Here is a 14,467-nt window from a genome sequence, read left to right as displayed (position 1 = left end):
GTGAATGATGACATGATTAGTGAATGGCTTGTAACGTTTCCTTGGACTCATAATTAAACATCCATCTGCAATATAAATGTGCGAAGTTGGGGTAAAATCAGTTGAGCTGCATTTATCTTTAAATAGGCAACTGTTGTGTCGCAACTAGCAATAATTCATTTGAGTTACAAGAGAATCCAGTTACTGTTTTAATCTGACTTATATCAAGCAAATAGGAGAGAAAGTATTTGAGTATGACCACGGGGATTTAAAAGTACAGCAACAGCTGAGACAAAGGCAGAGGAATGATTAGAACATAGAACATCGAACATGACAGCGCAGTACAGGCCCTTCAGCCGTCGATGTTGCGCCGACCTGTGAAACCATCTGACCTACACTATTCCATTTTCATCCATATGTCTATCCAATGACCACTTAAATGCCCTTAAAGTTGGCGAGTCTACTACTGTTGCAGGCAGGGCGTTCCACGCCCATACTACTCTCTGTGTAAAGAAACTACCTCTGACGTCTGTCCTATATCTATCACCCCTCAACTTAAAGCTATGTCCCCTCGTGTTTGCCATCACCATCCGAGGAAAAAGGCTCTCACTATCCACCCTGTCCAACCCTCTGATTATCTTATCTGTCTCTATTAAGTCACCTCTTCTCCTCCTTCTCTCTAACGAAAACAACCTCAAGTCCCTCAGCCTTTCCTCGTAAGACCTTCCCTCCATACCAGGCAACATCCTAGTAAATCTCCTCTGCACCTATTACAAAGCTTCCACATCCTTCCTATAATGCGGTGACCAGAACTGCACGCAATACTCCAGGTGCGGCCGCACCAGAGTTCTGTACAGCTGCAGCATGACCTCGTGGCTCCTAAACTCGATCCCCCTACTAATAAAAGTTAACACACCATATGCCTTCTTAACAGCTCTATTAACCTGGGTGGCAACTTTCAAGGATTTATATACCTGGACACCAAGATCTCTCTGCTCATCTACACTACCAAGAATCTTCCCATTAGCCCAGTATTCTGCAATCCTGTTACTCCTTCCGAAGTGAATCACCTCACACTTTTCCGCATTAAACTCCATTTGCCATCTCTCAGCCCAACTCTGCAACCTATCTATGTCCCTCTGTAGCCTACAACATCCTTCGGCACTATCCACAACTCCACCGAACTTCGTGTCATCCGCAAATTTACTAACCCACCCTTCTGCACCCTCATCCAGGTCATTTATAAAAATGACAAACAGCAGTGGCCCCAAAACAGATCCTTGCGGTACACCACTAGAAACTATACTCCAGGATGAACATTTGCCATCAACCACCACCCTCTGTCTTCTTTCAGCTAGCCAATTTCTGATCCAAAGCACTAATTCACCTTCAATCCCATACTTCTGTATTTTCTGCAATAGCCTACCGTGGGGAACTTTATCAAACGCCTTACTGAAATCCATATAGACCACATCCACGGCTTTATCCTCATCCACCTGTTTGGTCACCTTGTCAAATAACTCAATAAGGTTTGTGAGGCACGACCTACCCTTCACAAAACCGTGCTGACTATCTCTAATGAACTTATTCTTTTCAAGATGATTATAAATCCTATCTCTTATAACCTTTTCCAACATTTTATCCACAACCGAAGTAAGGCTCACAGGTCAATAATTACCAGGGCTGCCTCTGCCCCGCTTCTTGAACAAGGGGACAACATTTGCTTTCCTCCAGTCTTCCGGCACTATTCCTGTCGACAATGACGACATACAAATCAAGGTCAAAGGCTCTGCAATCTCCTCCCTGGCTTCCCAGAGAATCCTAGGATAAATCCCATCTGGCCCAGGGGACTTATCTATTTTCACACTTTCCAAAATTGCTAACACCTCCTCCTTGTGAACCTCAATCCCACCTAGCGTAGTAGTCTTTATCTCAGTATTCTCCTCGACAACATTTTCTTTCTCCACTGTAAATACTGACGAAAAATATTCTTTAACGCTTCCCCTATCTCCTCTGATTCCACACACAACTTCCCACTACTACCCTTGATTGGTCCTAATCTAACTCGACTCATTCTTTTATTCCTGATATACCTATAGAATGCCTTAGGGTTTTCCCTGATCCTATCCGCCAATGACTTCTCGTGGCCTCTCCTTTCTCTTCTTAGCTCTCCCATTAGATCCTTCCTGGCTAGCTTGGAACACTCAAGCGCCCTGACTGAGCCTGCACGTCTCATCCTAACATAAGCCTTCTTCTTCCTCTTGACAAGCGCTTCAACTTCTTTAGTAAACCACGGCTCCCTCGCTCGACAACTTCCTCCCTGCCTGACAGGTACATACTTCTCATGGACACGCAGTAGCTGCTCCTTGAATAGGCTCCACATTTCGATTGTGCCCATCCCCTGCAGTTTCCTTCCCCATCCTATGCATCCTAAATCTTGCCTAATCGCATCATAATTTCCTTTCCCCCAGCTATAATTCTTGCCCTGCTGTATATGCCTGTCCCTGCCCATCGCTAAGGTAAACCTAACCGAATTGTGATCACTATCACCAAAGTGCTCACCAACTTCTAAATCTAACACCTGGCCGGGTTCATTACCCAGTACCAAATCCAATGTGGCATCGCCCCAGGTTAGCCTGTCTACATACCGTGTCAGAAAACCCTCCTGCACACACTGGACAAAAACTGACCCATCTAAAGTACTCGAACTATAGTATTTCCAGTCAATATTTGGAAAGTTAAAGTCCCCCATAATAACTACCCTGTTACTCACGCCCCTGTCAATAATCATCTTCGCTATCCTTTCCTCTACATCTCTGGAACTATTCGGATTTCTATAAAAGACTCCCAACAGGGTGACCTCACCTCTCCTGTTTCTAACCTCGGCCCATACTACCTCATAGACGAGTCCTCAAATGTCCTTTCTGTCGCTGTAATAATCTCCTTGATTAACATTGCCACCCCCGCTCCCCCCCTCTTTTACCATCTTCTCTGTTCTTACTGAAACATCTAAATCCCGGAACCTGCAAAATCCATTCCTGACCCTGCTCTACCCATGTCTCCGAAATGGCCACTATATCAAGATCCCAGGTACCAACCCATGCTTCAAGCTCACCCACCTTATTCCGGATGCTCCTGGCGTTGAAGTAGACGCACTTTAAACCAGGTTTTGCTTGCCAGTGCCCCCTTGCGTCCTTGTCACCTTATCCCTGTCCTCGCTACTCTCCACATCCTGTACACTGGCACAACAATTTAGGTTCCCATTCCCCTGCTGAATTAGTTTAAACCCCCACCGAAGAGCACTAGCAAATATCCCCCCCCCCCCAGGATATTGGTACCCCTCCTCCCTCCTACCCATGAATTTGTTTGGTGAGTCTGCGTTGTACTGCCTCTATGGCAAGTATATCTTTCCATTGGTAAGGAAAAAAAAACTGTACATAAAGTAACAGGTGTGGCCTGACCAAGGCTCCATCTCACTGCAGTAAGTCATGTTTTGCTCTCTACCCAAATCCTGTTGTACTACATGCAATGTTCCTTCTTAAATGCTTGCTGTACCTGTTTGCTGACTTTCAGTGATTCATGAACAATGACACCAAAGTCCCTTTGAAGTTCACCACTTCCCAGCCACTCACCATTTAAGAAATATACCGTATTCCTGTTTTTTTTCCTATCAAAGTGTACCTCACATTTCTCTCCATTGTATTCCATCTGCTAAACTTTTAACCACTCACTCAGTCTCTGTAAAATCCATTGAAGCATCTTTTCCTCCTCCTCGCAGCTCACACTTCCGCCAAGTATTGTGTCAGCTGCAAACTTAGAAATGTTACATTTAATCAACACATCCTATTCATTAATGTAGATTGTGAATGTCTGGGAACCAAGCACTGATCCTTACCGTAACCCAGTAGTCAAATTCTGCCTATCCTACTCTCAGTTTACTGTCCGTTAAACGTTCTCAATCCATACCGATGTATAGCCCCAATCGCTTCTGTTGTAATTGTATTTACAAATCTCTTGTGTCTGACCATATCAAAAGTTGTCTGGAAATCTAAATATAACACATCCACTGGTTTCCCCCTTATATCTTCTGTGAGTTACATCCTCAAAAGACCAACTGTTTTGTTAAACATTGATTTCTCTTTCATACATCCATGTTGACGATGCCCAATTGTGCCATTATTTTCCAAGTGTCATGTTATGACATCACAAGTGCACAAAAGAACAAGGAATAGTATCAGACGCAGACGATATGACCCATCGTGGCTGCTCCGCCATTCAATACGATCATGGCTGATCATGGGTTTCAATTCCACTTACCTGCCCACTCCCAAATTCTTTGATTCCCTGCGAGATCAAAAATCTATCCATGACAGCCTTAAATGTTTTCAACATCGGAGCATCCACAACCCTGTGGGGTAGAGCATTCCAAAAATTCACAAAACTTTGGCTGAAGTAATTTCTCCACATCTCAGTCCTCAATGATTGGCCCCTTATCCTGAGACTACCCCTGCATTCTAGATTCCACGACCAGTGGATCAATCTCTCAGATTCTACCCTCTCGAGCCTTTTCAGCATCTTGTATCTGTCCATGAGATCCCCTCTCATTCTTCTAAACTCCACAGAATATAGACCCAATATACTCGACCTCACATGATAGGACAGCCCCCTCGTCCCAGGAACCAATTTAGTAAATCGTAGCTGAACGCCTCCAGTGCAAGTATATCGTTTGTTCAATGTGGAGACCAAAACTGCACACAATATTCCAGGTGCGGTCTCACCAATGCATTGTACAATTTTAGCAAGTTTTCAAAATTACTTACTCCAATCCCCTTATAATTAAGGCCAACAAGACATTTGCCTGCTGCACTGCACTTGCATGTTAACTGTGTGTGTTCCCTCTACAAGTGTCCTCATGCCTCTCTGAGCATCAACACTTACCAGTTTCACACATCACAAAATAAAAATCTGATTTTCTATTTTACAACAAAGTGAACAACTTCACACTTCCCTACATTATAACTGTATCCTTTAGTTTAGATTCTCTCTCCTCCTTCTTCCTATCTGTGGAGGTCGGTGTTGGGTGCATGGTTCTTAATGAATACTTTATGTCTGTTTTCATAAACTAATGATGTAAAATTGTAGTTAAAGAGGAGAGTGTGAAATATTGGATGGGATAAACAGAGTGAAAGGGAAATATTAAGGTGTTTGGCAGTTTTGAAAGTGAATAATTGGTCAGGCTTGGATGCATTGGAATCATTTCAGAGAATGTTCACTGGACTTATTCCTGGGGTTAAAGGGTTGTCCAGTGAGGAATGGTTGAACAGGTTGGGCCTGTACACATTGGAGTTTAGAAGAATGAGAGGTGATCTTATTGAATCATACAAGATTCTGAGGGTACTTTTCAGGGCGGTTGCTGGGAGGATATTCCCCTTGTGGGGGAGTCTAGAACGAGGGGGCACAGTCTCAAAATAGAAGGTCTCCCATTTATGACAAAAATGAGGAGGATTTTTTTTCTCTCAGCGGTTGGTTTGACTCTGGAATTCTCTTCCCCAGAGAACAGTGGAGGTTGGGTCATTGAATATATTCAAGGCTCAGTTAGATAGTTATAAGCAGTTATAAGCAACAAGGTAGTCAATGATTATGGCGATGGGGGTGGGGGATGGTGGTGGCGGGCAGGCAGGAAAGTTGAGTTAAGGCCGCTATCGGATAAGTCATGATCCTATTGAGTGGCAGAGCAGGCCCAAGGGGCTGAATGGCCTACTCCTACTCCTATTTCTTATGATCTGGTGTATAAAATGGAGGGTGTTCTCGCCAGATGCGTAGAATGGAGGGCGGGCCCACATGCACCTCATTCAATTGAAACCAATTTTTGTAGCAGATTCAAGGCCATGTGTGAGATAGGGTCTCGTGCAGTCCTAACTAGTGCATTGATAACTCAGCCCAGTGTAAAAGGCAACGAGGGTTCAGATTTCTTCAAAGCATTCAGGCAAACTTTTTTCGGCCAGTATGTAGCAAGGCCAACAAGCGCTGTGTCAGTTCTACACTTAGTTTTCGGGAATGCAGCTGGGCCGGTGGAAGGCGATTTAGAAAAAGTGGACTGGAAAAAGCTACTTGAACATAAATCAGTGTCAGAGCAGTGAGAGGGAATGATTTCATCATGGAGGATTTATTATTCCAAATCTATTTTTTATTTTCAGAGAAATTCAGGTTCACAAAAGACATTCACCTTCCGACTGTTGCCTGACTGTCTCAGCTTTTGTATGTTGTTCCCAATCTTTTTCTTCCATGTGTCTATTGTTAATCAGACATTGGTAACCCACTTCAGTCTCTCAGGACATCTGCTGTAAAGACCTTCAGTTGTGTGTATCTGGGAGGGACACAATCCACAATCGAATTCACAGCATATTTAATCAACCACAATTTTCAACTTCATTCAAACACCTCGATATCCTGTCTGCACAGATAACTGACAGTTCCACAGTGCAGGAATATCCAAATTGAAAGAAAGAAATGTCAGCTGTTATTTTAAATTTTGAGGCTGAAATATTTCAGGGTCCTACTCAACAAGAAAGTGCTCAGAGAAAGGTCAGGATAGGTATTGAAAGAGAAAGAGAGTGAATTAAATGAAAAGACAGACAGAGAGAGAGAGAGACCATCTGCTCCTGTATTTGTAAAGGACTGTGGGTAGAACGTCAGGTCTCTCTGTTGCTGCACCCGTTTTAACATTATACCATTTAGTTTATATTGCCTCTCCCAACGTCTTCCTTCGAAAATCCATCACTTCACTTTACTCAACATTGAAGTCAACCTGCCATGTGTCTGTCCAATTCACCAGCCTGCCAATCGCTTCTTTAACTCTGCTACTATTCTCTTCTCTCTTTATTACATTTCCAAAAAATTGTGTCACAGAAACATGCAAAAATAGGGGCAGGAGTAGGCCATTTGACCCTTCGAGCCTGCTCTGCCATTCAATATCATCATGGCTTATCAACCAAACCTTTTCCCACTTTCTCCCCGTATCCCTTGATCCTATTAGCCCTAAGAAACATATCTAACTTTTTATAGAATATTTGGCTTCAACTGCTTTCCTTGCTCGAGAATTCTACAGGTTCACCACTCTCTGGGTGAAGAAACCTAACTGCATCTCAGTCCGAAATGGCTTATCCCTTATCCTTAGCCTGTAACCACTGGTCATGTGCTCCCCCGCAATCGGGAACATCCTTCCTGCATGTCGTCTGTCCAGTCCTATTAGAATTTTGCAGGTTTCTATGAGGTCCCCTCTCATTCTTTTAAACTTTAGTGAATACAAGCCTGATCAACCCAATCTCTCTTAATATGTCAGACCCAGTATTCAGTCTGGTAAACCTTATTTTCACTCCCTCCATTGCAAGCACATCCTTCTTCAGATAAGGGTACCAAAACGGCACACAATAATCCAGATGTGGCCTCAAGAAGGCCTTGTATAATTGCAGCAAGACATCCTTGCACCTGTACTCGAATCCTCTCGCTATGAAGGCCAACGTACCATTTGGTTTCTTAGCTGCCTGCTGCACCTGCATGCTTACTTTCACGACTGATGCAGAGGGACACCCGGGTCTCACTGCAACACCCCCCACCCCCACCCCACTTTCTCAATCTATCGCCGTTCAGATAACAATGTGCCTTTCTGTTTTTGCCACCCAAGTGTATAAGCTCACATTTATCCATACTATAATGCACCTGCCATGTATTTGCCCAGTCAGTCAACCTGTCCAAATCACACTGCAGCTTCTCTGCATCCATCTCACAGCTGACACTCCTTTGATGTTCTGCCCTGTAATCCTAAGTCTTGTCATTAATATATATCAACAAGAGCAGTGGTCCCAAATGGACCTCTGGGGGACATCACTCTATGCCTGCTTCAGTTTGAAACAACCATTCACCATTGTAGTCTGTCTCTTGGTCAATGTTAGATACATAAGTGAGGGAGGCATAGAGAGAGAGACAGAGAGAGGGAGGGAAAGAGAGATATAAATGGAGATTGGGAGACAGAGAGAGATGGAGAGAGAGACAGAGAGAGGGAGGGTGAGAAAGATAAAAAGGGAGGGAGGGAGGGAGAGACGAAGAGAAAGAGACAGAGAGACAGAGAGAGGGAGGGAGAGAGAGACATAGAGGGAGGCATAGAGAGACAGAGAGGGAAGGCGAGAGAGACGGAGACATACAGAGACAGAGAGAAGAAGGGAATGGGAGAGAGAGAAACGAAGTGAGGGAGGCATAGAGAGACAGAGAGGGAGACAGAGAGAGGAATAGTGAGAGTGAGAGAGAAATAGAGGGAGTCATATAGAGACAGAGAGAGAGGGATAGAGGATGTTGTCAGGAATAGAGAATCTTAGCTATGAGGAATGATTGGATAGGCTAGAGTTATTTTTTGGGACAGAGGAGGCTGAGGGGAGATTTAAGAGAGGTGTATAAAATTTTGAGGAGGCCAGGCAGAGTGGATAGGAAGAACCTATGAAGAACAACCCAAGCTCTACAACCTACCCATATATCTGAAAGAACTGAAATAAAGAAAGAGAGAGAGAGAGCAAGAGAGATTGGGAGGGGCGGGAGAGCGAGAAAAAGAGAGAGAATGGGAGGGAGAGAGGGAGCGAAAGTGAGAGAATGAGAGGGAGGGAGAGAGAGACGGGGAGAGAGAGACTGGTGGAGGGAGAGAGGGGAGAGAGAGAGAGAGAGAGAGAGAGAGAGAGAGAGAGAGAGAGAGAGAGCGAGAGAGAGAGAGAGAGAGAGAGAGAGAGAGACTGCCTGAGGGACAGAGAGAGAGACAGGGTGAGGAATAAAATGTTCCAAAGGGATGGAACAAGTTTGAGGGTCCGAATGGCCTCCTACTATCTTCCTAAGGGCTTTACCAATATTATATCATGAAATAAACAAGGTCATGATGACAATTTTGTATAAATAAAATGGAATTAATTAATAATAGTTTCTCCTTTAAGATTACTGATCCTATCTCCTCCCATTGTGTGATAGTACTCCATGATTCTATGGTCCTCTTCTGAGAGAGAGATAGAGAGAGAGAGAGAGAGAGAGAGAGAGAGAGAGAGAGAGAGAGAGAGAAAGAGAAATAGAGAGAGAGAGAGAACGAGATGTGGTGAGAGAGAGAGAGAGAGATAGAGAGAGACTGGCTGAGGGAGAGATAGAGAGAGACTGGCTGAGGGACCGAGAGAGACACACAGTAAGGAAGAGTGTGAGGAATAAAATGTCCCAAAGCGAAAGGATGGGATCGAGGGGCCGAACGGCTTCCTCCTCTCTTCCTAAGGGCTTTACTAATATTACATCCTGAACGAAACAAGGGTTGTGATGATAATGTTGAGCAAATGAAATGGAATTTATTAACAATAGTTTCTCCTTTAAAATTATTAATCTGAATACACCATTTTACGTGTGTGAATTTGGGCTGGACAGATAATTTGCTGTATAGAGATTATTTTTAGAGATTAGAGACACAGTACTGAAACAGGCCCTTCGGCCCACCGAGTCTGTGCCGATAATCAACCACCCATTTATACCACTCCTACACTGATCCCATATTCCTACCAAACATCCCCACCTGTCCCGATATTTCCCTACCACCTACCTATACTAGTGACAATTTATAATGGCCAATTTACCTATCAACCTGCAAGTCCTTTGGCTTGTGGGAGGAAACTGGAGCATCCGGAGAAAACCCACGCAGACACAGGGAGAACTTGCAAACTCCACACAGGTAGTACCCGGAATCGAACCCGGGTTCCTGGAGCTGTGAGGCTGCGGTGCGAAGCACTGCGCCACTGTGCCGCCCATTATTAACATCACTTAATAAATAAATATTGGAAGATTCAATGCCACTTTGTTCCCATCCTTGTTCAAGCACCTCCTGACTCACGCGAAGGTTTAATCCTGAGGAGCGGTTCTGGCGGTGCGGGGTCCCTTTACGAGGTTGGAACTAACCCTCTCCCTGTTGCCCACCCACCCCCCCCCCCCCCCCCTCCGACGTCCGTAGGGGTCAAAGTGCTGGGTCAGTGGTCGCAGACTGCACAGACCCTGGGATTGACCCATAACCCCTTGACCACCAAAGGCAAGAAAAGGAAAGGGAAAATGCTCCTGCTGCCTGTGAAAGCAGATTGGCAATAAATTGGAACTCCTAGAGTGAAATATAAAAGGAGAAAAGAGTGATTTTGATGTTTGCAGAAACATTATTTACACGGAGGGAAGTGTTCCTGTTTCTCTGTCTAACTTGGTCAGTGAATACATGTGGCTCTGTGTCGGTTTCTCTCTCTCTCTCTCTCGGTCAGCGGGAAAGAATGTGCCTGGCTGTGGATTTCTATGTGTTTGCGTGTGTGTGCGTGTGTCTATCTGGACATGTCAGTCTGCCTCTGTTTACTTGACTATCTTTGTGTCTGTGTGTGCGTTTGGCTCTCGGTGCTTGTGATTCTAATGCTAAATGTGAGCGTGGGAGAGGACACCGAAGGACACTCTCTCATCCAGTGGAGACTTTATGGGTGGAACTGAGAACAGAAAAGGATCTAATCCTGGAATAGGTTTTGTGCATAGACCAGTTCTGAGGTGTTAGATGGTATAAATGCACAAATGCGGCAAGTGTGTAACAAAGGCAAAGTAGTATTAATGGGGGATTTTAACTTACACATAGATTGGGAGAGGCAGACTAGCACCTGTCAGATTGGTAGTGAATTTCTGGAATGTGTCCGGGATAGTTTCCTACAGCAATATGTCCTAGATGTAACAAGGAGACAGGCAATATTAGATTTAGTTATGAGTAGCGAGTCAAATGTAATTAGTAGCCTAACTGTGCGTGAATATTTATCAAATAGTGGTCACAACTTCATCGAATTCAAGGTAACGCTTGAAATTGAAAAGCACGAATCAGCTACTAGAATTTTAGACTTGGGTAAGTCTGACTTTACTGGGATGAGACAGAGACTGTCCACGGTAAACTGGGAAGCTCTGTTAATAGGTCAAACGACTGAAGAACAGTGGAGAATATTTAAAGAAACATTTAACGCAATACAGAGCGAGTATATACCCATGAGAGGAAAAATCTCCATTTCACACAAAAAATAGCCATGAACAACCAAAGAGATTAGGATCAGTCTAAAAGTAAAAGCAAGAGCTTACAAAAATGCAAAACGCAGCACAGATCCGGCCGAATGGGATCGATGTAAAGACCAGCAAAGGGTCACAAAGCAGCTTATAAGAGTTACTAAAAGAGATTATGAAAGGAAACTTGCAAGGGACATCAAAATCAATAAGAAGAAATTTTATAGTTACATAAAGGGAAAGCGGGTGGTCAATAGCAATGTAGGCCCACTAAAAGCTGAAAATGGAGATATTGCTATTGATAATGGGGAAATGGCAGACATGTTGAACAATTACTTTTCCTCAGTATTTACAATTGAAAAGGAAGGATAATTTACCGGCAGTCCCGAAAAATTAATAACCGATAGGGAACAGGGACTTCATACAATTAACGTTAAGTAAATTATCAGTAACAAGGAAGCTAATGCAACTGAAGAATGAGAAATCCCCAGGACCTAACAGTTTCCGTGCGACGGTGTTAAAGGAAGTAGGGGAGCACATTATAGATGCCCTAACTACAGTTTTTCAGAGTTCCCTAGATTCAGGAGTGGTCCTTCTGGACTGGAAAGTTGCACATGTCACTCCATTTTTGAAGAAGGGTGGAAGGGGGAACAAAGGAAGTTACAGACCAGTTAGCCTGACATCTGTGGTGGGCAAGTTGCTGGACTCAAAAATCAAGGATACGTTGACTGAACACCTGGAAACATTTCAGTTAATCAGGGACAGCCAGCATGGATTCAGGCCTGACAAATCTTACTGAATTTTGTTTTGAGAGGTGACGAAGGTACTGGGCAGGTGAATGTCATTGGATGTTATTTATATGGACTTCCAGAAGGCATTTGATAAAGTCCCACATAGGAAACTGTTAACTAAGGTAGAAGCCCACGGAGTTGAGGACAAATTACTGACATGGGTAGGAAGTTGGTTGAGTAGTAGGCGACAGAGAGTGTGGATAATGGGTAAGAACTCTAATTGGCAGGATGTGACTAGTGGTGTTCCACAGGGATCTGTGTTGGGGCTTCAACTATTCACATTATTCATCAACGACTTGAATGATGGCATAGTGAGTCATGTATCCAAATTTGCTGATGATGCAAAGTTGGGTGGCATTGTAGACAGTGGACATGATAGTATAAAGTTACAAAAAGATATTGACAGACTAGGTGAGTGGGCAAAACTGTGGCAGACGGATTTCAATGTGGGCATGTGTGAGGTTCTCCATTTTGGACCAAGAATGGATAGAGCAGTCGACCTTCTAAATGGGAAGAGGTTAAGTAGAGTGGATGTCCAAAGAGACTTGGGGGTTCAGGTGCATAGATCTTTAAAATGCCATAAGCAAGTACAGAAAATAATCAAAAAGGCTAATGGAATGCTGAAATTTACATCTAGAGGATTGGAGTATAAAGACACAGAGGTTATGCTGCAGCTGTAAAAAAAAACCTGATTAGACCCCACTTGGAATACTGTGAGCAGTTCTGGGCACCACACCTTAGGAAGAATATATTGGCCTTGGGGGGAATGCAACATAGGTTTACAAGAATGACACCTGGACTACAGGGGTTAAGTTATGAGGACAGATTACACAAATTAGCCCTGTTCTCGCTAGAATTTAGAAGGTTAAGGGATGACCTGATCGAAGTCTTCAAGATATTAACAGGAAAAGACAGGCTAGATAAAGATAAACTAATTCCACTGGTTGAAGATTCTAAAACTAGGGGACATAGTCTAAACGTTAGGGCCAGACCATTCAGGAGAGATGTTCGGAAGCACTTCTTCACGAAAAGGGTGGTAGAGGTTTGGAACTCTCTCCCACAAACAGCAGTTGAAGCTAGAGCAGTTGTGAGCTTGAATCTGAGATAGATTTTTGTTAAGCAAAGATATTAAGGGATATGGGTCAAAGGCAGGTATATGGAGTTTGGCTGCGGATCAGCCATGATCTCATTGAATGGTGAGACAGGCTAGAGGGGCTGAATAGCCACTCCTGTTTCCATCTTCCTACGTTCCTATAATCTATTCTTGAAGATCTTTCATCTGAACAACTCCGATGAATATACAGAATTATCTTGCACAAAATATCAACCAGTTGTATCTTAATACTTGTCAGGACAAAAGTGCCTCTCTCAATCACTGCCTATGTTAAGTTCATATGGGCTGATGATACAAAGTAAAGTCGGTTCGTTAGCTGTGAGGAGAGCACAAATAGACTGCAAAGGAAGATTGGCAGGTTAAGTGACTGGGCAAGAAATTGGCAGCTGGAATATCATGTGGAGAAATGTGAGGTTCGTCACTTCGGCAGGAAGAATAGGAACACAGAACATTTTTCAAATGTTGAGAAACTGTTAAATGTTGGTGTTCAGGAAGGATATACTTATCTTAGAGGTGAAGAGGGAGCGATAGAGACAGAGAGAGAGAGAGAGAGAGAGAGAGAGAGAGATGGGGTGAGGGAGAAGGCGAGTGATAGTAATAAAATCCCAAAGATAATACGCAGGGTGCATTACAAAACAAAATCTGACACCAAATCCACATTAGGAGAGATTAAGGCTGATGACCAAAAGCTTGGTCAAAGAGGTCAGTTTTAAGGAATGTCTTCAAGCAGGTGTGAGAGGTTGACAGGCAGAGAGGCTAAGTAAAGGAATTCCCCAGTGTTGACAGGCAGTGGCATTAATTCCTGATTGTTGGTAGAGCTTTGTTAGGAAAGGGTATTAATGTTTACGGAGCCGAGACAGCTTGATATTGCAAGGGAGCAAATCAGCCACGACCTGAGTGAATGGGGGTGACAAGCTGGATGGGGCCGAATGGCTTCCTTCTGTCTTCCTAAGGGTTTTATTGATATCACTGCCAATGCAATGTTGGCTTTCTGTTTCAAAAGAGCTGACCAGGTCGGGGTTCTCTGTGGTCTCCCATAAACCTTCCCACCAGCCTTGGAATGACTCATTGATTCATGTCTAGTGGACCCGGTCAAGGGTCCTGGTCTATATTTGCTGAGCTTTCCAGTCTCACTCAGTTTCCCTTCCATATTTGACTGTACATCACCCCCCACTGTACCTCCGCTCTGTATCCCATCCACCTGCCAAATTAGTTTTACCACACCGCAATCCCATCCCCAAACAGCACTAGCAAATCTCCCAGCAAGGATGTTGGTCCCATTCCGGTTCAGGTGTAAACCGTCCAACTTGTACAGGTCCCACCTTTGCCAGGAACAGACCCAGTGATCCAGGTGACTAAAGCGCTGCCTCCTGCCATGCAGTCATCTGCTCTATACTCTTATTCCTATACTCACTCGCCCGTGGTACTGGGAGTAATCCAGAGATTGGAACGTTTGAGTTCCTGCTTTTTAATCTGCTACCTAGCACCCTAAATACTTGTTGCATCACCT

The sequence above is a fragment of the Heterodontus francisci genome, chromosome 21 (assembly GCF_036365525.1).
Source record: "Heterodontus francisci isolate sHetFra1 chromosome 21, sHetFra1.hap1, whole genome shotgun sequence".
NCBI classification, from domain to species: Eukaryota; Metazoa; Chordata; class Chondrichthyes; order Heterodontiformes; family Heterodontidae; genus Heterodontus; species Heterodontus francisci.
This window is presented reverse-complemented; position numbering follows the sequence as displayed.